At 37.2% G+C, this 23,158-nt stretch overlaps 1 long non-coding RNA gene across 1 annotated transcript; it reads right to left on the reverse strand.

The window, feature by feature from the left end:
• Positions 1–8,662: 8,662 nt before the first annotated feature.
• LOC141379042 (uncharacterized) lies at positions 8,663–16,710 on the reverse strand. The gene is made up of 3 exons (XR_015516620.1): positions 11,740–16,710; positions 10,885–11,445; positions 8,663–9,727 (listed from the first exon to the last, which is right to left on the reverse strand). It is a non-coding gene; the product is annotated as an uncharacterized LOC141379042 (long non-coding RNA).
• Positions 16,711–23,158: the final 6,448 nt, after the last annotated feature.

Below are 23,158 nucleotides of genomic sequence, written 5' to 3' on the forward strand. Positions count from 1 at the left end.
GAACTTTGAACATATTACATTCAGAGATGTTGTTTGTTTACACAGCTACATTACACATCAACTAAAGTTTTAAACATGATATCGTAGTGGACCACCCCTTTAAGTAATATTCCAAAACACACATAAAAATAGGTGGATGGAAACACAGCTAATGAAGAATCTTGAACTACCATTCACACCTATAAAAGAATATGGCAACCCCTCAGTACAATGGTATGTCAAAGTGCCATGGGGTTACCATCTGATATCTTCGCTGTATGACTCAGGCTGTGTTCCAGAATCAAATCACTAACAGTGCTTTTGAAATTAGTGAGGGTTCTCTAGCCTTAATGCACATCTATTTTCACATACCTTATTTCTGTCTCGTCTACAGCTATGATTAGCACAAGGCCTGTGTCAATCATTGCAGTTTCCAGAGTGAATCACACTTTTATATGCAGCGTGTTCATGGCAGTTGGTTCTTCCAGCAGCATGAAAAACAAGACATTTCTGCAAATTCTGAATGTGCCAATCACAAGCACTCAAAATTACACTCCCTTTACTCTCATAAAAGCTGTTCTGTTCTTTCCTGTTATATCAAAAATATATATCTTATTTTCAGTTTTTCCATAAATCCATTATTGGTTACTGTCAGGATTCTGCCACTTTGTTCTTGTTAATTCTTGTTTTGGTAGCAGAGTCCAGACACTAGTCCTGTCTTGTCTTGTATGTTGTGCTCAGCTTTAGTTTGGCCGAGCACTTATCCTCTCTTGGTTGGTGTCGAGTCTTTCTCCCGAGGAGACTTGGTTCGCGTGCTTGCTCTCGTCTTTATGTTTGTTTTGTCGGTGGCGTGCAGTTCTAATCTAAGCTCCCCGTCTAGTTGATTCCGTTTTTAGTTAGAGCTAGGATTGGGACTTGCATGTCGCATGGTTGAGTGCCCCTGAAATCTTTGTATATCTTTGGAACACTAATGAATACATTTTAATAGGGATGTAACGATTTACCTGACTCACGATTCGATACGATTCACGATACTAATCTCACAATTCACAATTTAGTCACGATTTTTTAACAAAATTATTTACAAATTTAAGGTGAACTAGAGCTCTTTCATTTTTTTCTAAAAATGCTGCACTTTTTTTGCAAAATAATATATTTTCTGACATAAATAAATTGCTATTTTAAAAACCGATTCCAAAAACAAAAGAAACAAAAAAAAAAAAGAATAATACAAACTAAAGAGGACTCATTAATATTAACAAACTAAAACTATGACTTTGCTGTGATTTTACATTTTTAAAAAGAACTATCAGCATATCTATGTTTTCTGGCATAAGCTGAGATCTTTACACATTTACAATGTCCCCTGCTAATGAAAAAAAAACTCTCTGAGGACTGAGATGGCCTCTAGCATAAAATACTGATTATAAAATGACTAATTATATAGTAGGGTAGAGACAGGAGTTGAACATGATTATGAAGGTAAATAATTCATATTACTTACTAATTAATTAGTATAAGTATCTGTGATACACTTAAGAGATAATCTTAAACATTTTTTTAATTATTCAATAATAATAAGTAAATTTTTAAACTATGCAAACTTATTTGAAAAGGAAAGGCTAAAAATAATCTAACACCTGATTCTGTAACAGAACAGCTTTCTCTTTCAGTCTGAAAACCATCTTTACACTTTACAGTTCAGCTTATTAAAATTAATTGCTTCTATAAAGAAATAGAATCAAGTTATCGAATAAATCTCTTTAATCTTTTCTTCACTGTACAGACGAATTATCAACCTACGTCACATATGACGTCACACGGGTCCCCGGTTGCAAAAAAAGACCGGCTGCAATAGTAAACATGCCGTGTTGTGCGGTAGGATGCCAAATTCAAAATGAGAAAACTTAACTTTTACCATACACCATACTGCTTTAATGCCACGTCTTTGGACGTAAAATGGAGCTGAATGACGTGACGACCTAATTAGAAATGCTGGACTCTGCGGTTCTCATGTTATATCAGTTTAGTTCAGCCTACTCATTTTTGATTGCAGCAATGATTTCAGCAAAAATTGTTGCATATGGTTAATTAAACTGCAAACACTGAATGCTCAGAATCCAACAAGAAAGTGTAAGTTATTGAGGTAAACTCGGTTTTATATTAACACATTCATTCAGTGCAGGCCCGTGCAGAGACTGTCCAAAGGGCACGTGCAGGATACATTTTTTAAAGAGCTTGCTGTTGTTGTCGCACGCGTTCTGATCAGCGGTGTTGTCACGCGCATACTGTAAAGCCGGGGGGTAAGAGGTGTGGAGCGCGCGTACTCAAGAGCGGTGTTGTTGCGCGCCTACTGAAGGACGGGAGGGGGGGGTGTCGCGCGGGCACTTTTGATCATTATGGAAGGGCACTTTCTATCCAAGACTAAAAAGGCCATGTGCACTGCACAGGTTGAGCCCTATGTGTGCACTTGCCAGATGCAGTGACAACTTGTGACACTCCCTATATTGTTTACCACAGCACTTTGAATATTCGGTCTGAAATAACCTGCAAGTATGACTTGAAAGCAGCATTAACTGTTTATTGGACTGTAAATAATAAACTTTGATAATCATTGGCTGCTAATATGATTTCGCTAATTAGAGTTTGCAAATAATAATTTTATGAAATTATATTATTAAGGAATAAGTCCCAAAGTGCAAATATAAAACCAACTTTACCTCTATGTGTAATTTCACATACACTGCCGTACAGGAGTAGTTTGCTGTCAGAATGCAGTCCTTTTGCTTGTTGATTATTAATCACCCAGGCCTTGTACAGCTCCGTCTTCTTTCCTTGTCTTTGGCTAGGCAGAACCTCGGATTTTAGTACTACATAGTGTTGAATCTGGTAATCATGGAACATTATTTCCTGCACATGACCACAAAGAACAACATTGTTGGCATCCAAATACTTATAGGCCTTTAACTTCCCTCTTGTAAAATCACTTTTAGCTTCAATGAGATTGTATATTTTGGGCTGGATGCTTGGTTATTTCGTCTTATCCAATATTCATTGGGAGGGTGCTATCACAAATGGACATGTCAAAGAAATGCTGCTCACTTTAACATTAAATTTGCAGAATAACTGTGCTTATCACTGGGTGACAAGTTGTTATAGTACGCTGAAAGCATTTTGTAAATAATGCTTATTTATATATATATTTATATATGCTTACTTATTATATATATATATATATATATATCGCTCTCTTTTTTTTCTACCTCCCTACGCGCGCATCCTGAATCTTTACAAACATGGTAATTCGTCTATAACTTACACATTCTTATTAAAGGGCAACAAATTAATCTCATATATTTAGATTTTTTGTCACACTTTTGGTCTGTTTGTTGAATTTAAGTTACATTGCATCTACATGCCAACTAATTTACCTTAAATCATAAGTAGACTGTTATAGGTTGGGGTTAGGATTAGTCTAAGTTGACATGTACTTGCAAAGTCTCTTATAGTCAGTTAAATGTCTGTTGAAAGAGCATATCAACAGATATTAAGCAGACAATCTACTAATACTCAAATGGACCATCAAAATAAAGTGTTCCCAGATTTTTTATTTGATTACATAAAAAAACAGAGGGGTCACTTTAAAATGCACACATCACACATAATGAAAGTATTTGATTGCTTTCCTAAATTTTTATATACCTTAAGGAAAAAATTAGTTGTGTTAAAAAAAAACCACCAAGATCGACATCTTTAGATATCATTATTAGTTATGTATATTATATGTCTGTTCAAACACGCACCCAAAACCCAGACTTTCTTTCCGCTTCAAATCACGTGTACAGAATCCATTTGGAAAACAGCATCTATTCATCACTATGGACCGCATTAGCTGACAGTCACGCACCACTATATAACTCTTTTGAGGATTGCATAGGAGGAGCGACAGCACCTATAATAAAAAGGAAGGGAATCCTGCCATTTATATATTTATTTCAATTTGTTTTGATGCCTAAATAAAACGATAGCACAAAACAGCCTCACATTCAAGAGCAAGGGGCACCCCCTGGTGGTTCAGCGGTAAGATAAAGGGAGGATCAGTTCTTTAATGTTTCTTGCCACCCTTCATAGAAAGATTAAATATATGGGAGAAATATGGGAAAATACTTTTACGGGATGATAGCGGGATGGAACAGTAAAATACAAGAGAATCCCAGGAAAAAAACGGGAGGCTTGACAAGTATGCATATATGTTGTTCTGTTAGTGTAAGTAAACATCTTTTTGCAGTATTTGCACAGTCACTGTCATTTTACTCTGCCGCTCCACCTCTGGCTCGCCGTTGATGTGCAGGTAAAGCGAGTTTACGCCTGTAAACACAGCGCCCCCTCTGTTTAAACAAATGTATCACGGTTCAGTCAACATTTCTACCAGTTTGAATGGCTTATGTTGAATTGTTACATAACTACATTTTAGATTAAATCAGAGAGCTTCATTATCCTTCATATACAGCAATGTCGTGAGACCTTTTTTTTTTTTTTTACATGTTTATTTTAGTTTTTTTGTTTCTTAGACATACACAAAACAAAAATAAAAACACAACATAAAATGCCTGACACAAAACCAAACTGCATATACTAAAATACACATATGACCAAAGCCATAAGTTATTATGTTACAAACACTGCAATATGTCAGGAAGAGTGAGAAGTTTGATGAAAACAGAATACACATGAATGAATGTCTATACAGACATTATGTCATTCCAAGTTTAAAAATGTCACATAAAGCAAGGTTTATATTGTCCAGATATGGTGTCCAAGTGCGAATAAATAGACATGTTGAGTATTCCAGGGGAATAATCTCTTGAGTTATTGAATGCCATCCTTTAATGGAAGGGGGCTTTTCATTGATCCATGACATCAAAATGTTCTTCCTGGCAGCAAAAGTTAACAGGCAGAAGAGTCGTTGTTCATACTTGTTCCAGATTAGTTTGCAAGGAAAACCCAGGAGAAGGGACAGAGGGTCTATATCTATGTCCAGACCAGAAATGTTGTTTATTTGGGCTACAATTCTGTTCCAGTAGGCCTGAATCACCTGACAGTCCCATATGTAATGAATATCTTTCCCTATATTTGATTTGCATTTAAGGCATAGAGGTGAGTGGGTTGCATTCAATTTATGTCTCAATTGATGTGATACGAATTCTATGAAGGATCCTGAGTTGAATGGCTCTGGCACTATTGCAAACTGAAAGCGTATTGGCTAGAGACCAAACCATCTCTCATTCTTCTTAAAAAATATCCACCTCAAGTTCTTTTCCTCAAATTGATTTGAGATGGGAGTTACAGACAGTGTTATAAGAGGACAGGGCCTTATAGAAAGAAGAAATCAGTTTTTGTTTAGGGGGATTTCATAGAATTTTCTCAATTACTGTAAATGAGTATTTAGAAGTAAGTGTGGTTTTCTTAAATATGTAGTCTCTAATTTGCAGGAATCTGAAGAATATTGTCTTCAGATAGTTTCAAAAGGCAGTAGGTTTCCCTCCTCAAAAAGATTATTCATTATACATCTACCACAGGCTGGCCAAAGATTAAAGCCATGATCTAGAATACTTGGTAAGAACTCTGAGTTATTTAAAATTTGTTAGAAGAGGGAAGGTTGTGTCAATTCTATCTTCCAATAATTGGATGAAACACCATGGCTTAAGAGTGTTACGCACTAAGGGACTGTGGTATAATGTTCTTTTCAATTTGGGATTGAGAACAAATAGTACGTTTTTTAAAGGGTATTTAGACTGAGAGGATTCAAGATCAAGCCAAACTGAGTTTGGATCTTCATTTAGCCATTCTACAATGAAACGTAATTGACAAGCCAGCTGATACAGTCTAATGTTTGGAAGATCTAAGCCACCCTTTGCCCCAGGGAGCTGAAGTTTAGATAATTTCAGTCTGGGTTTTCTTTTGCTCCAAATAAAAATAAAAAAAAAGTCTGGAAAGGGAACAAAAAACAGTCAAAATATTCCATGTGACTTCAGTGGCTCAACTAAAAGAAGCTTAATAAAAAAAAAAAATCTGTAAAAACTAACTTTCTTCACATATGTCCTCTTTTTAATTGCGTCAGTTCCCGGTTAGAGTTTACTACAGGGAATACAAGACTTGTGTATTGCACTGCTGACCCTAATTGTAATATGGCATAATGCCCTAAGTAAATGCGCACCGTGACAACCTGGCGAGGAAGAGAAAACTTTAGCAAACAAAGTCAAGTGAAGAGATAATATTAACAAACAAAGTCAAGTTTTATTGTTTATTTTGGCACAAATAAACTTTTCTTGAAGCTTTATACTTCATACAGGTGAACCACTGAAGTCACAGAATAAGCTTGAACAGTGTACTTGGTTCCTTTTATTGAATTTAAAAATCTCTTGTTGCTGTCTATGGGCGGTCATAGAGCTCCTAGATTTAAACTAAATTATTTTTATTTGTGTTCTAAAGATGGATGAAGATCTCAGGGAACTGGAACGATGAGTAATTAATTACCAAATTTTCATTTTAGGCTGAACTAGTCCTTTAATTTTTATGTTAATTTGTTTAATTTGGCATAGTAACCTTTCAGAACTATCTCTCTCACATTCTTGTCCCCAAACAATTAAGTAACACTGTAAGTAAGGTCACAATTACCTATTGACTACGAGTTTATTACCTGCCTATTATTAAGTTATTAACTGTTGATCAGCAGTTATAAAATATAATCTTATTGTGCTTCCCTAATCCAACCCAAAACCTAAACCCAACTTCTACCTCAATAACTATTAATAAGCAGCTAATTAGTCATTTATTAAGCTAGTGGTGTTAGTTATTTGTTTGTTAATACCATGGATTGTGATCAAAACTAAAGAGTTACCAAAGTAGAACTTTAATTCGCCATAAAAATCAGCTGTGATCACTGCTTAAAACTGCAAAATGAAACCTTTGACTCTCTTTAGAGTATGAACACAAATATACACTCAAGTGTTCGCCAACTGTGTAGATCTTCTTTAACCTGTGGCTGCTTAACACCTTGTATCGCCTCCATAACTGGGCCTTGTACTTCTATGGCACAACACAGTTGCTGCAGCAGTGGGACAAACTCAAATTTAAGAAGCGCACACATAGCGCTTAACATTGTGACAGCTTATGAGGCAATGGATTCAGAGACTTAAGTGAATTAACTCACAATGTCAAGCTTCTTACCACCCAGCAATTAATCAAGTTGCTTTTGGCATTTGTTCATGAAAGACACACAGGAGTGGCTGATGTTTGTCTGACACTGAAAATACTGTGATGACAGCTTTTTGGACAAGCATCATTTGTGTGGGTTTAGTACTGAACTTCTTAAATAACCCACAGTTGGGAAGGTGCCATAACATAGTTGGGCTATATGGGGTATTTTAACCCAACTATTTTAACAGAATAGATATTTTCAGGATATAAGTAAAAAAAAAAAAAACTTTGATACTAGAGCCTGAAAGGAAGTTTGGATCATTTGATATAATTAAAATGTTACATATTACATATACGTTTCACCATTTTTAATGTTAATTGCCAATGTTACTCTACTTTGATGCTTGATCAAACAAAATGACAGACAGTGACGTGAGAACTGAATATCACAATTATGACTGGCTGGATTGCATGTCAGTCAAACTGCTGGCAAATTGGGTCAATAGACCCTTCGCTAAGCCACACCCAAAAAACGCCATACACCAATCATGGCTTAGCAACTGTAGCTACGCGCAGGAGGCCTTTCAAGCTTTCGAGAGAGGGATACAAGCCAAAAAAAGTTCCGACAGGGTGGTTGAATTTTTTCCCTTTTCAAAACCAAAAACCAAAGGGGAGAAATGCCAGCACGGATCAAGCTCTGTGAGGGGGGCTAAAGGAGCTGAGATAAGTTGGTTTTGTTTTCGATATTTCTGACATAGCCATAGATGGCAACAACTTGCACACCTCTTACCCTAAAAGATTTAAACAAAACAGGTTATAGCCCCTTTCACACATACAGACCAATCTGGAAAATTACCGGCAATTTTCCAGAAAGGTGTGTATGTGTGAACAGGCCCTTTTTGAAAATACCGGTAAATTCGTTCTGGCTATTTTTCTGAAAGAAGTTGTAACATTACTGGTAATTTGCCGGAATGCTGCTCTATGTGAAGGAAGATTGTCGGAAAGAGCGCATGCACGTCTATATGTTAATCTTTATGCCAACCGTGTGAATAATTATCGACAAGATGCTTTTGATAAGCCGTTGTTTGTTTACCTTCAAGCTTTGCGTGTGCCCAGAAAACAGCCCGTGAGCGCCAGCACACACACATATCATGTACATTTCGACATGCGAAAGTGTTTCTCTTTATGTTTTCATCGAAGTTGTTCACAATACTGATCATCCACAGAGTATGTTATGTAGTTAAAGGTTTACAAATAAAAGCGCAGCCGTTTAGAGCTCATTTCTGGTTAATGATATCAGAATTTACCAGTATTTTGGAATGGATGTGGGAATGGTGCTTTCGGGAAAAAATCTGTAACGTCCTCGCCTGTGTGAACAGCACTTTTTTGAATTTACCGGTAAAGTCGTTCCGGAAATTTCACATATATTTACCAGTATCACTGTGTTAAAGGGGCTTCTGTTTCCCAGCTGTCTTTTTTTTTTCGCTCGATATTATAAGCACTGCTTCGTTGAAGCCTTCGCTGTAGTAGTCAAACTAATAGCAATCATATTTCCATCTGCTTTAAGCTACAAATATTTGAAATGACATATCAATAGAACAAAACAGATGTGATCACAAACTGAGCACTTGCGATTAATATACTTCACCCGCAGCTGTTTTTCAGTCATTTATATCCCTTAAGCCCATGTCACTGATGTTTTCGTCTGTCTTTTAGAGATTTAGTCATCGGTGAAAACGTTATAGCGCTTTTATATTTGGTGTTGGATTATTATTTGCGAGTAGGAAAAATCAATTTGTTCACTTCTGCCATTTATACTTTGATTTGCATTTCAGTGTATTTATTTTTGGGCAAAGCAGTGGCGCAGTAGGTAGTGCTGTCACCTCACACGTCGCTGGGTTGCTGGTTCGAGCCTCGGCTCAGTTGGTGTTTCTGTGTGGAGTTTGCATGTTCTCCCTGTGTTCGCGTGGGTTTCCTCCGGGTGCTCCGGTTTCCCCCACAGTCCAAAGACATGCAGAACAGGTGAATTGGGTAGGCTAAATTGTCTGTAGTGTATGAATGTGTGTGTGAATGTGTGTGTGGATGTTTCCCAGAGATGGGTTGTGGCTGGAAGGGCATCCACTGCATAAGAACTTGCTGGATAAGTTGGCGGTTCATTCCACTGTGGTGACCCCAGATCAATAAAAGGACTAAACCGACAAGAAAATAAATGAATGAATGTATTTCTTTTTTTCACTTAACTGCGAACTAGAATAGAAACAGTATAAAAAGAAAACAAACATACTGACAGTTATATATCATACTGACATACTGTAGATTTTTATGGGTCAATGATGCTAATATTCGGCACAAATCTATCAGTTTCCCCTTTCTGGCTGTTCTTTCTATGAATGAATTTTGTAGAAGCAGTGTCCGTGTAAACCTTACAGTGTGTAAACCTAAAGAGTTTAAATTAATAATAGAACTTTCATAACTGCAGCAATATGTCAATTCAATACACACTTTTATCCCGCTGTCACAGTCACCAGCGATCCAGGCTTATAGATCGCTCGGAGTCATTCACTTTCTCTTAGGACTACAGATCTGTCACCATATAGACTACAAATACTGTCATGCACCATACGCTCACACCTGTTCCAGTTTTCTGCTGATCGCTAATAGACATAGCCGAAGCTGTTCAGAACTGATTACATGTGCTTTAAAAGCAGGACAGAAACGCACCCCAGTTACTGAGTCTTGTTTAACTGTATTATGACATTACGATGCATTTCCTTTGCCTTGCCGTGATTGACCCTCGCTTTGTTCTGTTTGTTTACATTGTTTGTCGCCTGTACTGACCATTCGCCTGGTATTTGACCAAAACACTAGATCCCCTGTATGTATCTGTTTGACCCTGTTGCCTGCCTGACCATTCTCTTAAAAAACTGCATGTGGATCCTCCGTTGTCAGTGTCTCTCATATTACACCCACTAACACACTTTTACATTAAAAAATAGTAAACATATTAGGTTGAGGGCAAAATTGTTAGCCCTTCTGTGCAACATTTGATCTTTTTTCAAATATTTCTCAACAGCTTAAGGGGATCTTCACAGTATTTTCTATAATTTTTTTTTATTTGTTTTATTTCAGCTAGAATAAAAAATAAAGTCAATATTATTAGCCCCCTTAAGCAATATTCTTTCTTTTATTGGCTACAGAACAAACCATTTGTATATACAATGACTTGCCTTATTACTTAGTTAAGCCTTTAAACTGTACTTTAAGCTGAATACTAGTGTCTGGAAAAATATTTAATAAAACATTATGTCCTGTCACATTGGCAAAGATCAATGAAATAATTAGCAATTCGTTCATTCTTTTTCTTTTTTAGCTTGGTCGCTTTAATAATCAGGGGTGGCCACAGCGGAATGAACCGCCAACTTATCCAGCATATGTTTTATGCAGTGGATGATCTTTCCGCTGCAACCTATCACTAGGAAACATTTATACACACTCATTCATACACATACACTCCGGCCAGTTTAGCTTACCTAATTCACCTATAGCGCAAGTCTTTGGACTGCGGGGGAAACCGGAGCACCCAGAGGAAACCCACAGGAACACAGTGAGTACATGCAAACTCCACACATAAATGCCAACTGACCAGCTGGGGCTCGAACCAGCAACCTTCTTGCTGTGAGGCGATTATGCTACCCACTGCACTACCGTGACGACTATTATAAAAAATTTGAAATTAAAACTATTACGTTTGGAAATGTGTTGAAAAAATATTCTCTCTGTTAAACAGAAATTGGGTAAAAAACATAAAAAGAATTCAACTTTAACTGGATATTGACTTCACCTGTGTGTTGATTATTTCATGGGGCTACTAAGGACACATCATTTGCATATGGCATGCCTAAGGGTTTAAGATGGTTAACACCCAGCATAAAATGAACACTTCCAGCTCTGAAATAAAAGAATCGGTAACTATACTTGTAAGTTTGGGCTATTTTTGGAAAATTTAATTCAAAGTCAACAAAATCGACAATGTGTAGCCATTTAAAACAACAGAGGAAAAAGAAAAATGGAATCATAATAGCAAATTAAGGTTTTAGAGGGTCAAGAGTTTTAAAGTAAGTCAAAGATTTAACTGCTTGAGGAATTTAAGTGACTCTCACGTCAAGCTTCATTTGTTCCAGGCAGGACACAGATATGCTTCAGTCAAATTAAAGTGTAAATAACAGACCTCCTTGAATCACAATTTCACAACTGGTTGGAATACTCCTTTATTAAATGGTTCCGTGTGGTATTGTGAAGTAAGGAGCAGTTGTGTGTTTGGGTGGTTGAGTCTTCAATAGTGAATAGTATTACATTTTATTAAAAACTGTGATGCACAGATGAAGGCAGAATTACTAGCCCTCCTTTGATTTTTTTTTTTCCTTTTTTAATATTTCCCAAATTATGTTTAAGAGAGCAAGAAAATTTTCACAGTATGTCTGATAATTTTTTTTCTTCTGGAGAAAATTTTATTTGTTTTATTTAGACTAGAAAAAAAGCAGTTTTTAATTTTTTAAAGACCATTTAAAGGTCAAAATTATTAGCCCCTTTAAGCTATATGTTTTCCGAGAGTCTATAGACCAAACCATCGTTATACTATAACTTGCCTAATTACCTTAACCTACCTAGTTAACCTAATTAACCTAGTTAAGCATTTAAATGTCACTTTAAACTGAATACTAGTGTTCTAAAAAAATCTAGTAAAATATTATTTGCTGTCATCATGGCGAAGATATAAGAAATCAGTTATTAAAACTATTACGTTTAGAAATGTGGTGAAAAAATCTTAAGGGAAATTTGGGGGAAAAAATAAACAGGGGGGCCAATAATTCTGACTTCAACTGTATGTCATCACACTGCAGAATGGACTGCATGGGAGTTAATGAAGGACATGTCAGTTAAACCCTCTGAAGCTCAGAGCTTGGTGGAGTCCAGTGACAAAAGCAGAGCGGGCACCCAGGGGCCCATAGGATAAAGGTGTAACCAACATCTGCAACCCATTGCGCCCCCAATTATCCTCGGGTGAACCTCATGGAAAATACGACACAACCGGCTGGAATGTAAACACAACCCAATGGGAACTCCCATCTCTTTTCTCTCTTGCGTGAGCAGTGAACTCTATTTTGTTCTGTTATTCTTCCTTTGCTCGTTTCGCTGTTGGCTGTTCTTGTTTTTAATGTAGACGGACAGCACAGGTCCCTTTCATTAGCATTTATCCTATTGCAATTATTCATGTTCAGAATCGTTCCATTGTTCACCTGATTCACTCTCTCCTGTTTTGCCAGTTGCTGCAACAGTTGAAATGACGCAGATTTTCAAGGTTTCGTTAGTGTTCCCATTCAGGGTACATTGAGTGTAAAATATTGAAAGTCTCCACAACAGAGAGCGCGTGTTTGTGTACACACTGAAGTCACAGCAGGTCTGCGGCCCAGCTGTCTCCGGTGAAGGTCTACCCATCTCACAGCCTCTGGCCGATTTATCCAAATAAACCCCAAACACCAGATTCTGCAAATCCCAGCTATTCCAAATGCTGAAGCAATTATGGTGTATTGACTGGGTGTGAGAAACCATCATCAGCCAGTTCACTTTGACAAGAGTGTGTTGTGTAGGCAATAAGTAAACCAATCGCAGTAACATTCCAAGAAAAAAAAAAGAAAGAAAAATCATGTGTCAGGCTTTCAGGTATGGATTTGGGTAACCATATGAGTACTTAAATGAAAAATAAAAATGCGAAATAGTGAAGAAACATTTAAGGAACAGTACCAAAAATATATTTACTGAATTTTTTGAGGTGACGTGGTGGCTCAGTGGTTAGTAGAGGTGTGAACCTACAGTATACTGGTCTCACGGTTCGGTTCGGTTACGATTATCATGCCTTCGATTCGGTTCAATTCGATATTTCGGTGCATCACTGTGCATTGACGATGCTTTCCATATACAGTGTTATATTTTAGAGGAGAGGCTATAACAAGCTGTCTGTATAAACACACAGAGACACAGCACCACACTGTCTCTCATTCAAACACAAACATAGACAGCAGCAAAGAAACAAACACACACACACACACACACACGCACACACACTTAAGCCCTCGCGACAGAGAGAGCTTGCGAAGAGCGGAGCAGAAAAACGAAAAAAACCCGAAAAAAATAAGCACTTTTCCGACGGTCCTACATATTGCGAGGGCTTAAACGAAGCAGTGCTCGTAGTGTGGAGCGAAAAAAGAAAGATAGCTGTGAAACATAACCAGCTTTGTCTTTTTGTTGGAAACACACTTTAGATCTTTTTAGGGTAAGAGGTTTTTGAGTTAATGCCGTCTGTAACTGAATGTGTGTCAAGAATATCGAAAACAAAACCAACTGAACCGCACTCATTTCTGGCGCCCTCCTGGATATACAGCACCCTAGCATTTGCCTATGGTGCCTATGCCACGGACCGGCCCTGAGTTGGCTGAGTGTTGTAAATACTCACGCTCACCTCCCTCGCGACAGAGAGCATAGGAGATAAATGACGTCAGTACATAATAACCGGTTATGATTATTACTGGACCGATACCGAATTGTCCGCGTCTGCATCGCGGTTCACCAAAGAAACAATTAATTTTGACACCCCTAGTGGTTAGCACTATCGTTTCACAGCAATAAGGTCGCTGGTTCGAGTCCTGGCTGGGTCAGTTCAGTTGGCATTTCTCTGTGGGGTTTGCATGTTCTCCCTGTGTTTGCGTGGGTTTCCCCCGAGTGCTCTGGTTTCCCCTATAGTCCAAATACATGCGGTACAGGTGAATTAAATAAACTATATTGGTCATAGTGTAGGTGCGTGAATGAGTGTGAATGGGTGTTTCCCAATACTGGGTTGCAGCTGGAAGGGCATCCAGTGTAAAACATATGCTGGATAAGTTGGCGGTTCATTCCGCTGTGGCGACCCCTGATATTGTTCAGACCAAAAATAAATAAATAACGCAACAGTTTCCATCAATATATTCAAGCTACAACAACATCTAACAAAAATAAGTTCAGATAACAAATTTTATTATGTTAGCCAAATGACCTTTTCCTTTTTAATCAGAGGCATTTTTACATAGCGCAAACTCCATTTTTTAAGTCGCGTACTCAAAAAATTTTGTTTTACTCTTTAAAATTTTAAACAATTAAGTTTTCAAGTTTAGAACATCAAATAAATTAAGTAGCTGAATTTTTGTTTGTTTGTTTATTTTTAAATTTACTGTTCATTTGGTTGCTTGTAAGAAATACATTTCACAACATTTAGTTTTGCTTGTTGAGACCAAATCAACACTCTCCAAAACTGACAGTCTTTCTCTTTCAATTGTCGACTGTTCCATTTATCCCTCAAACATATAGGAGTCTGGGTGTCATCCTCAATAGCACCCTATCTTTTGATTCTCTCATCCATAACATCACCCTGTCTGCTTACTTCCACCTACGCAACATTAACCATCTCCGCTCTTCTCTTACCCCTCACGCCACTGCTGTTCTCGTCCATAGCCTTGTCACATCTCGTTTAGATTACTGCAACTCCCTTCTCTTTGGTCTCACTCATAAATCCCTCCATAAGCTTCAGTTGGTACAGAACTCAGCTGCTCGTATCATCACCAGAACTCCTTCTCAATACATCACCCCTGTCCTGCAGCAGCTTCATTGGTTACCTGTTTATTTTCAAATTGATTTTAAAATCTTGATGTAAACATTCAAAGACATCCACAATCTCGCCCCTCCATATTTGTCTGCCTTCATCAACATTTCTGTTCCTTCTTGCACTCTGCGATCTTCTGCCTTCCTCCACTTGTCTGTTCCCTCTGCTCGTCTATCGTCTATGGGCAAAAGAGCATTTAGCCGCTCTGCTCCCCGGCTTTGGACCTTACTACCACCTGCCGTCAGAAACATTGACTCCCTCACACTATTCAAATCAAGACTCAAAACCCACTTATTTAAGATGGCTTTTAATTCTTAATTAATTTTATCTGCACTATTGCTGTTTATATTTTATTATTTCTCTTGTTGTTTACTTGCTTTTGTTTATTGTACGGTGTTCTTGAGTTGCCAGAAAGGCACCTTTAAATAAAATGTACTACTATTATTATTATTATTTTGTTTTTCAGTATTTTTTTTAATTTGGATTAAACCACAGATTTATATTGATTTACAAAACAAAAACCTGTACTGTCCCATGTCAACAGTATCAAAAATAACAAAAAACATCAGTGTGAGGACTAAAAAATACAGAACAAATGCATTAGAGTGAAAAAAAAACTTAATTATCAACCCAAATTCTTTGAGTTGCTGCAAGTTGAATATTGGTTTAAACTAATAGACAGATATATTTACCTTTAAATTAGCAGTATTTTTAAGTTGATGTGATTATCAATATTTTCCTGTTATGGAGAGAGAAATTTTAAGTTACAACAATGTATTAAACTATGTAGTGGTAACAGACCTCTTGAGCTATTTTTTTTAGAGTGTAAGCTGAAGGAAACGAAATATTTAGTGCATAAACTAAACAGAAATTTACATATACACAATAGGTGAAGTAAATAGCCCCCTCTGATTAATAAATAGCCCCCCTTTTAATTATTTTAAAAATATTTTCCATGAACAGAGGAAAGTTTCATGACTGTATTTCATCTTACAATTTTTCTTCCTGATGAAGTCTTATTTCAATTAGTTTGACTGGAATAATTAAACATTAATTATTAAATTATTAAATTAACCTATTTAAGCATTTAAATTGCGCTGCTGGAAACTAGAATCTTGTTTAATAATAGTAAAATATGATGTACTGTCATAATGGCAAAGACAAAAAAAAATATTTGAAAAGAGTCATTAAAACTGTTATGTTTAAGAATCTTTTGAAAAAAATTCTCTCTTTGCACTTGGGGAATATTTTCACACAAGGCCTAATTATTTAGTACATTGTAGCCTCTCGCTCTTACTCTCATATCTATTCTTGGGTTAACAACTTTTTATATTGTCAATGTTTTACATGTTTTCTTTGCAGACTGTTTGTTGAAACACTTAAAGTTATTTTTCTTTTTATATTTGCATTTGAAATCATTTACATATTTCCCAATGAATCTCATCCAGCCCTGAAAATTGAGTTGTAATTGTCACCATCTCAACTTTCTAAAGAACTTTAGTGATTCTGACCATAGTGCAGCAGTGTTCAACCCTTTACATTTGTTATTTGTTCATCTCACCTGAAAAACAAGCTTGGGCTGCTGCCTTGCTGTCCTAGCATTGACTCTATTGGCAGCATTTGTTAACAAAGGCACTTTTAATTAGTAGAACTGATTTCAGGCAGATTTCTGCATAGCGATTTAATCATTCACAGCAAAATAGAGAGAGATAGAAAATAGAGAGAATATTGGCTAACTACAATACCGACTTCTCACAAGAAATGCCTTCAAAAGAGTAAAAGAGGTCAAAAAAATAAAGGTTTACACACAAAATGACACCTAAGTGAACCTTTGCAATGCCATTATCTTTATTATTTCTTTAGCTCAACTGCCAGAAAAGGAACAGGATTGAGGGATATTAAATACATTGAAGGATACAAATCTGTAGCCTTTAGAATACGATCAGAAGTAAGAACCTCCAGGGACAGTAAGTGAAGCAGAATTTGGATTGGGATATGCCTTGATGCCTTCCCGGCATGAAATGTTGTTTCCAAAGGCAACATTTTAGAGCTTTTGGAGACAGCCAAGGTCTTGCCATGCATGGAAATATCCAGACAGGTCTGCTGAGTTGAAGCTAAACTCTGCAGGAATGAGTATGAACACCACTGGCCTAGTGGAAGCTTTTACCAGGGCGAAAACTAGGCACCTTCTATACCTTTTAGCCACTACATAATAATAAAACACACTACCTCAAAAATGTAGCAACTTTGTCCTTGGTTAACTTGTCCAAGTGTGTTTGATCATGCAAAGGTGCATGTCATATCGTAATTGCCGTATTTACGAGATTTCTAAAAACATACTTTTCACATCCAAGTAGAATTCATAATTATGATGACAACATGTTTGGAGAGCAACAACTTGTACCATTGGACTACTATAGACAAATTTAGGCGTTGATGATGTTGGCACTGAAACACTCAAATTCATGTTCCAAGAACTCCAAATAGAACATGATGTGCGGACATCTTGAAATTACAGAAATTACACCACGGTGCGAAAACAGAACCATAGCTGAGCAACATGTATATTTGCAAGTTTTGCACTTTTTGTTGCTATCAGACATTTAGGCGTAGTTGTTGTAATTATTTTGCATTGCTTTTCAACAACTTTATGATAAACTGCGTCCACTTTTCCCAACTTCTAAATCATTTCTGTATCATCCGTCCAAATTCACATTGAAGATCACGCACATTTCATCATATCCATGCATTATGCTTTAGTTCCAGATTGTTTACTGGTGATGTAGTTAAAGGGTGTGTAGCTGGGATTTAGTTCAAGACGTTTCAGGGCTGTGTTATAAGATCCATAACTTGTGCAACTTTAGTTGAGCTTTAAGAAGGTCTCTAAGAAGGATGCCCACAACCAATCACTCACTTTAAAACAGCGCTTCCCAATCCTAGTCCTCAGGACCCCCCAACTCTGCACAATGCACATTTTGCATGTCTCTGTTGTTTAACACCCAAGAATAAGATATCCAGTTTATTATAAGAGAGTTTCATGAAGGTGTTAAAACAAAATCTTTTTTATGCATGTGCTGGAATTTATTTCATAAATATTTGTTATCATAGTTTATGCACATTTATTTACAAAACATTAAAGGGTTTATACAAAACTCAATTGTGTGCATATATTGTTGCACATTTTTTTACAACGTATGCACATCTTGGTGTTTTCATTAAGTATTTTTAAACAATATACTCAAATGAGCATAAAAATAGGGAAACATGTAAAAACTCAATTTAAAGAAACTCTGTATAAACTAGTCGAATTCTTTGCTGTCCATTTACTATAAGCAAACCCTGCTGAACTTCCTTGTAATTTATCAAAAGTAGGTACCGTACAACGGCATCTTATGCCAACAAAAGTGGCTTGAATGCACCTGACATTGTTTCTATGATTCGTCAACTTGTAAGTAGGAATGTCACAGATGGACTATAATGCAGAATCTGTTCCCTAACTAGTGTTTACTGCTCTCTACCCGCTGTCTCCTGCACAGAAGAAACCAGCTCAACTTGAACTTTACTTCATTTTAAAACAAAGATTTGCTCTGCACTGTTTGCTGCATCTTCAGATGAAGCTTATTACAGAAGTGTGACAGGTTATATATTCCTAAAGGTGCAATAGGTAATTGTCTTTTTGATTATTCTGGTTGAAAGTCATTAAGTTAAGTGGTCCAACATTTTTATATGTATTCTGTTAGCTTTAGGACCAAAAATGTTCCAATCAAAACATTATGATAGAATGTCCCACCTGTTTGTCAAATTATGTAATTGCATACCTCTAAGCACTCTGTTTTGCAGAAAGGATTACATCATCAGCACATTCACAGATGTGGTTCATCCTGCCTTTTTTTTTTTTAAGTTTGGCATTGTAATTTAGAAGTTCACTCTTATCTGATGATTAACAATAAAGCGTCCCGGGAGAGAGCCCAGAGCTCAAAAGATCTTCAAGCGGGCTCCATCCTGTTTCAAGGGTGAGAGGGGAGTTCGGGCTTGGGTGGATCTCGAGAACTCCCCTGCTATCTACCTTATTCTAAAATGCGGAAGTGCGCCTGTTTTCGCGATTGTCTTAGAACTTCCGATTCAGTCGCCTATGGGAGAAATGACTAGGAATAATAAACGGCAGAAAACGGTCAAAATACTTGCTCTACAAACAAATGTTTGCATGACTATACAGACCAAGTAGAATAATATAAAAAGAAAAAATCAAATTGCAACATCAAGCCGCGTAACGAGCAGTTTTTAATGTCTAAAAATGAATGGAAGTGAATGAGACCGGAAGTCTCAAGCCAAAAAGATTCAAATGGCAGCGCTCACTCGTTGGCGGAGAATAAGGTCAATAAGTAACAAATAGAACTTAAAGCTGCAAGCAGCAATGAAAGGGACCTCGCACCCGGGCTCACCGCTGCCCGGTGGGCTCAGGATGACAGGGAACAGCGGACAATAATTTTTAAGCTGATATACAAAAAAAAAAACTTGAGAAAAATCACAGATTTATGGCAAACTTCCACCTGTCAGCAAGTGTCACTATGACTGTGACTCAATATTGGCATGTAGATGTATTCAGGAGAGGAATTTTATCAACCATGTGAAGTTTCAGGCAGATTGTGAAGTTTCAGGCAGATTGGACATTGTGTGGCTGAGTTATAAGACCTTCTTGTTCCATGGCAAAGCACTACGGTTTTCAGGTCACCATGGACACGCCATTCAGCGAAAACTCTAGATCTTCACAATATATCAAAGCTAGAGCTTTCAGATGACACCACCCAAAATTGGTGCTGATACGATAAAAATTGTGGGAGGAGTTTGTTACGATGTAAAACATTTTTTTTCCTGTTGTCAGCAGGTGGCGCTATAACTGTAACTGGATATCAGCATGTAAATGTGTTCAGGTCAGGACTCTTATAAAACGTGTGAATTCTGAGGCAGATTGGATAATGCATGCCTGAGTTATAATAACTTCTTGTTTTGTGGTGAATCGTCAAAGTTTACGAGGCTGTCACGGACACTCCCTTCGACGAAAACTGTAGAATTTCGCAATTTAACATCGCCAAGGCTTTTAGATGACAAAACCTAATTAGGGTGTTGATCGGATAAAAGCCCTAGGAGGAGTTTGTTAAAATACAACGCCTGGAAATGGCAAAATTACCAATTTTCGGCGCAGGAAGTTAAAACTGACTTTCTGTTGGTTTTTGCTCCAAGAAACTTTTTTGTAGGCTTTGGCATGTTTGAGGTGTGTGCCAATTTTCGTATGTGTGCGTGATTGTGCGTCAAATGTGCATAGGTGGCGCTGTCGAGGCATTTTGCCACACCCACTTCTGAAACCTTTAACAAACATAAATGTGCAAAGTCTTGTGAGTTTTTGGGCATGTTTAGACCCTCAAAATCGCAATTCACTCTGTGAAAGCAGAAGAAGAAGAAGAAGAAAAAGAAGAAGAAGAAGAAGAAGAAGAAAAATAAACAGAGCTATTCCAATAGGGCCAACCCACCGTTTTAGTGCTTGGTCCCTAATTATTGTGGAAGTGTACTGCTGGTGTAACCCCGCCAGTCTTACACAACCCAACCTGCTCCGAGCTGGGATCAAACCGACGACTCTTTGCATGGAAATCGGTTGCTCTTACAAGGAGGAAGACCATGGCATCTAGCGTATGTCAATAGAGCACCTTTTGAGGTCCCAGGAGTGAGGTTTACCCACACAGCACTTTACTGGCTGGTCTCCGCTACGCTCACCCAAACCTTACTCCTATTCGGGTCACAGCACCAATGTAACCCTGCTGGTCCTACACCACTCAACCCACTCCAAGCTGGGATCGAACTGTCGGCTCTTTGCATGGGAGTTGGTTGCTCTAACAAGGAGGCTAATGACTATGGCTTCTAGCATCTTTAAAAAAACGGACCAGAGAAAATCCTAGACAGAAGAAAGATGGCGTCCCACCTAATGTATGAACTCTCTGAGGACAACAGAGGCCCATTGCAGTCTTTCATCTCTCTTCTCACACACCCCTCCAACGGGACCATGATTAGACCTGTCAGAGCTGCAAAAATGCATGCTGCTAGCCAGCGTGTGTGTCAGCGAAAAGCAAAGGGAGAAACTAAACATAAGTGTTAAAATGGAAAGATCTGGACAACAATCCAAGCTTCTGACAGTCACTTGTGGTTTGGTTATGTAACGCTCCAGCAGGAGGTGTGTGCAGCTGGAGTGTCAGTCTCTGCGCTAGCTTCAATTAAACAGAGAGAACGCCAAGAGCAAACCAAGAATGCACTGCTGGCCCAGATACAGATGGCAGAGAATGTGCGATGTCAGAAGATTGCAACAGACAGTGAGGAGCTGACGAAAAAGTATAGAGTCATCAAGTTAAATGAGACTTGCTAAGTGCTCAGTTAATGAGGTTGAAGGTTTATTTCAAAACAAACACAAATAAGACATGCAATAACTGTTTCCAAACAGGTTTCTAACGTTGGACCTGTAAATGTGCAGTTTTATACTGGTTTCCTCAAAGCTGGTATGTCCTTAACACCTAGTACTGCAAATGAGGCCTCAAAAGCAATAAGACTAGGAAGTGATGTCATGCTGAAATACTACAGGCCTATAAAACTCACACCCTTTAGCGGATCCAGGTCCACATCTGCACTTTTCTCTCCAAAAAGAGGTAACAAGATACCTATAGTAATTAAAGAATCAGGCCAGAACTGTGCCTCTCACTCCAGATGAACAGGAAGGTCTTCAACATTTAAGCCACAACTGAAGAAGGACCTCAAAGCTCCAGCTTAAACTACACTGACAACAGGTAAAAACAGAACCACTATGCTTAAAGTAGGTCAGGTTGGATCCGAAAAATCAAATTCCAACATATTCTAATCATTTCTAGAAGTAGATGCTACATTTCTAGCCAACCACACCCTTGAGGTCTAGAATCCTGCGACCTTAAGAAAACAAACCTGAAGTAGCAGTTCAAGGCATTTGGGAGTTAAAGGGTTAGTTCAGCCCAGAAATAAAAAATATGATTTACTCACCCTTAAGGCCTCCTTTTTTATTTCCGACAAATCAAATCAGAGTTATTTTAAACATTGTGAGCTTTTGCAGATTTACAATAGCAATGTTCTGCTCACTTGTATTTAATCAGCAGTCCAAAGGAAGTATAATAAAGCCCATTATTCATAATAGAAATTGCCATATCCCCACCTTAGAATTATAAAGTTCTATCTGACATTTTTGTCAAAATTGAGTTATTCACATTTTCTTATTAAATGACAAGATATTTACATGGGATGTTTTTTTTTATGAGTTGTTTACATTTTAAGACTTTATTTAAAAAAAAACAAAAAAAAAATGTTTTATCTACAAAGTCGAACTCTAGCTTGACTCTATAAGGTTCTTTCTGTGAGCCAATCAGAATTTTAATGCACGCACAAGGACCAATAAGGATCAGCTTTCTGTCATTTCGCCGGACTTCTCCATTGACAGCGGTAAAAGACCAGAAAGACAAAAATCACACAAAATCAGAGTCGACTAAATAATGCCGCACCACACAAAATTGAGATGTGTGTAAATGTAATGATCTAGAAGCATTTTTGACATTCAGATGAAATGTCAAATTTTACATTATTGAAAAAGATAGGTTTCCCAGAAATGGGTTGCGGCTGGAAGGGCATCCACTGCGTAAAAAAGTGCTGGATAAGTTGGTGGTTAATTTCGCTGTGGCGACCCTGTATAAAGGGACTAAGCCGAAAAGAAAATGAATGAATGAATGAATGAATGAATGAATAAATGAAAAAGAAACAAAAATAAAAAATAAATATTAGATGTAAAGTATTTTTATTTGTGTATATATAGTCAGTGAAACTTTTTTAGGAGTTTATAAAACTCATTTGTTCTTTGTCTATTTTCTTTTTAAAATCTTTAAATTTGATATTAAGCCTTAAAGGGCAAATACTTAATTTATTTCATGGGGCATATAATTCAATAAATATAATTTAAAATTCATATAAAACATAACATTTTATAAATATGACCATATTAATAAGATAAAGTAAACATCTGCACTGGACAAAATATTTAGCACAGCCTTATGCTTAATTTGAACAAGAAAAAATATTCATCCTAAAACATGAAATAAATGTTACTGAAAGCAAATTTTACTTTCTCAAGCATCAACATGTCATTACAGCACCAATTTATATATTTTTTGTGATTGTATTTCTTGAAAATTAATGCTTCAATAAATGATCTGCCAGACAGAACCTTATAAT

Source organism: Danio rerio, chromosome 19 (assembly GCF_052040795.2).
Source record: "Danio rerio strain M-AB ecotype USA chromosome 19, GRCz13ab, whole genome shotgun sequence".
Classification (NCBI taxonomy): Eukaryota; Metazoa; Chordata; class Actinopteri; order Cypriniformes; family Danionidae; genus Danio; species Danio rerio.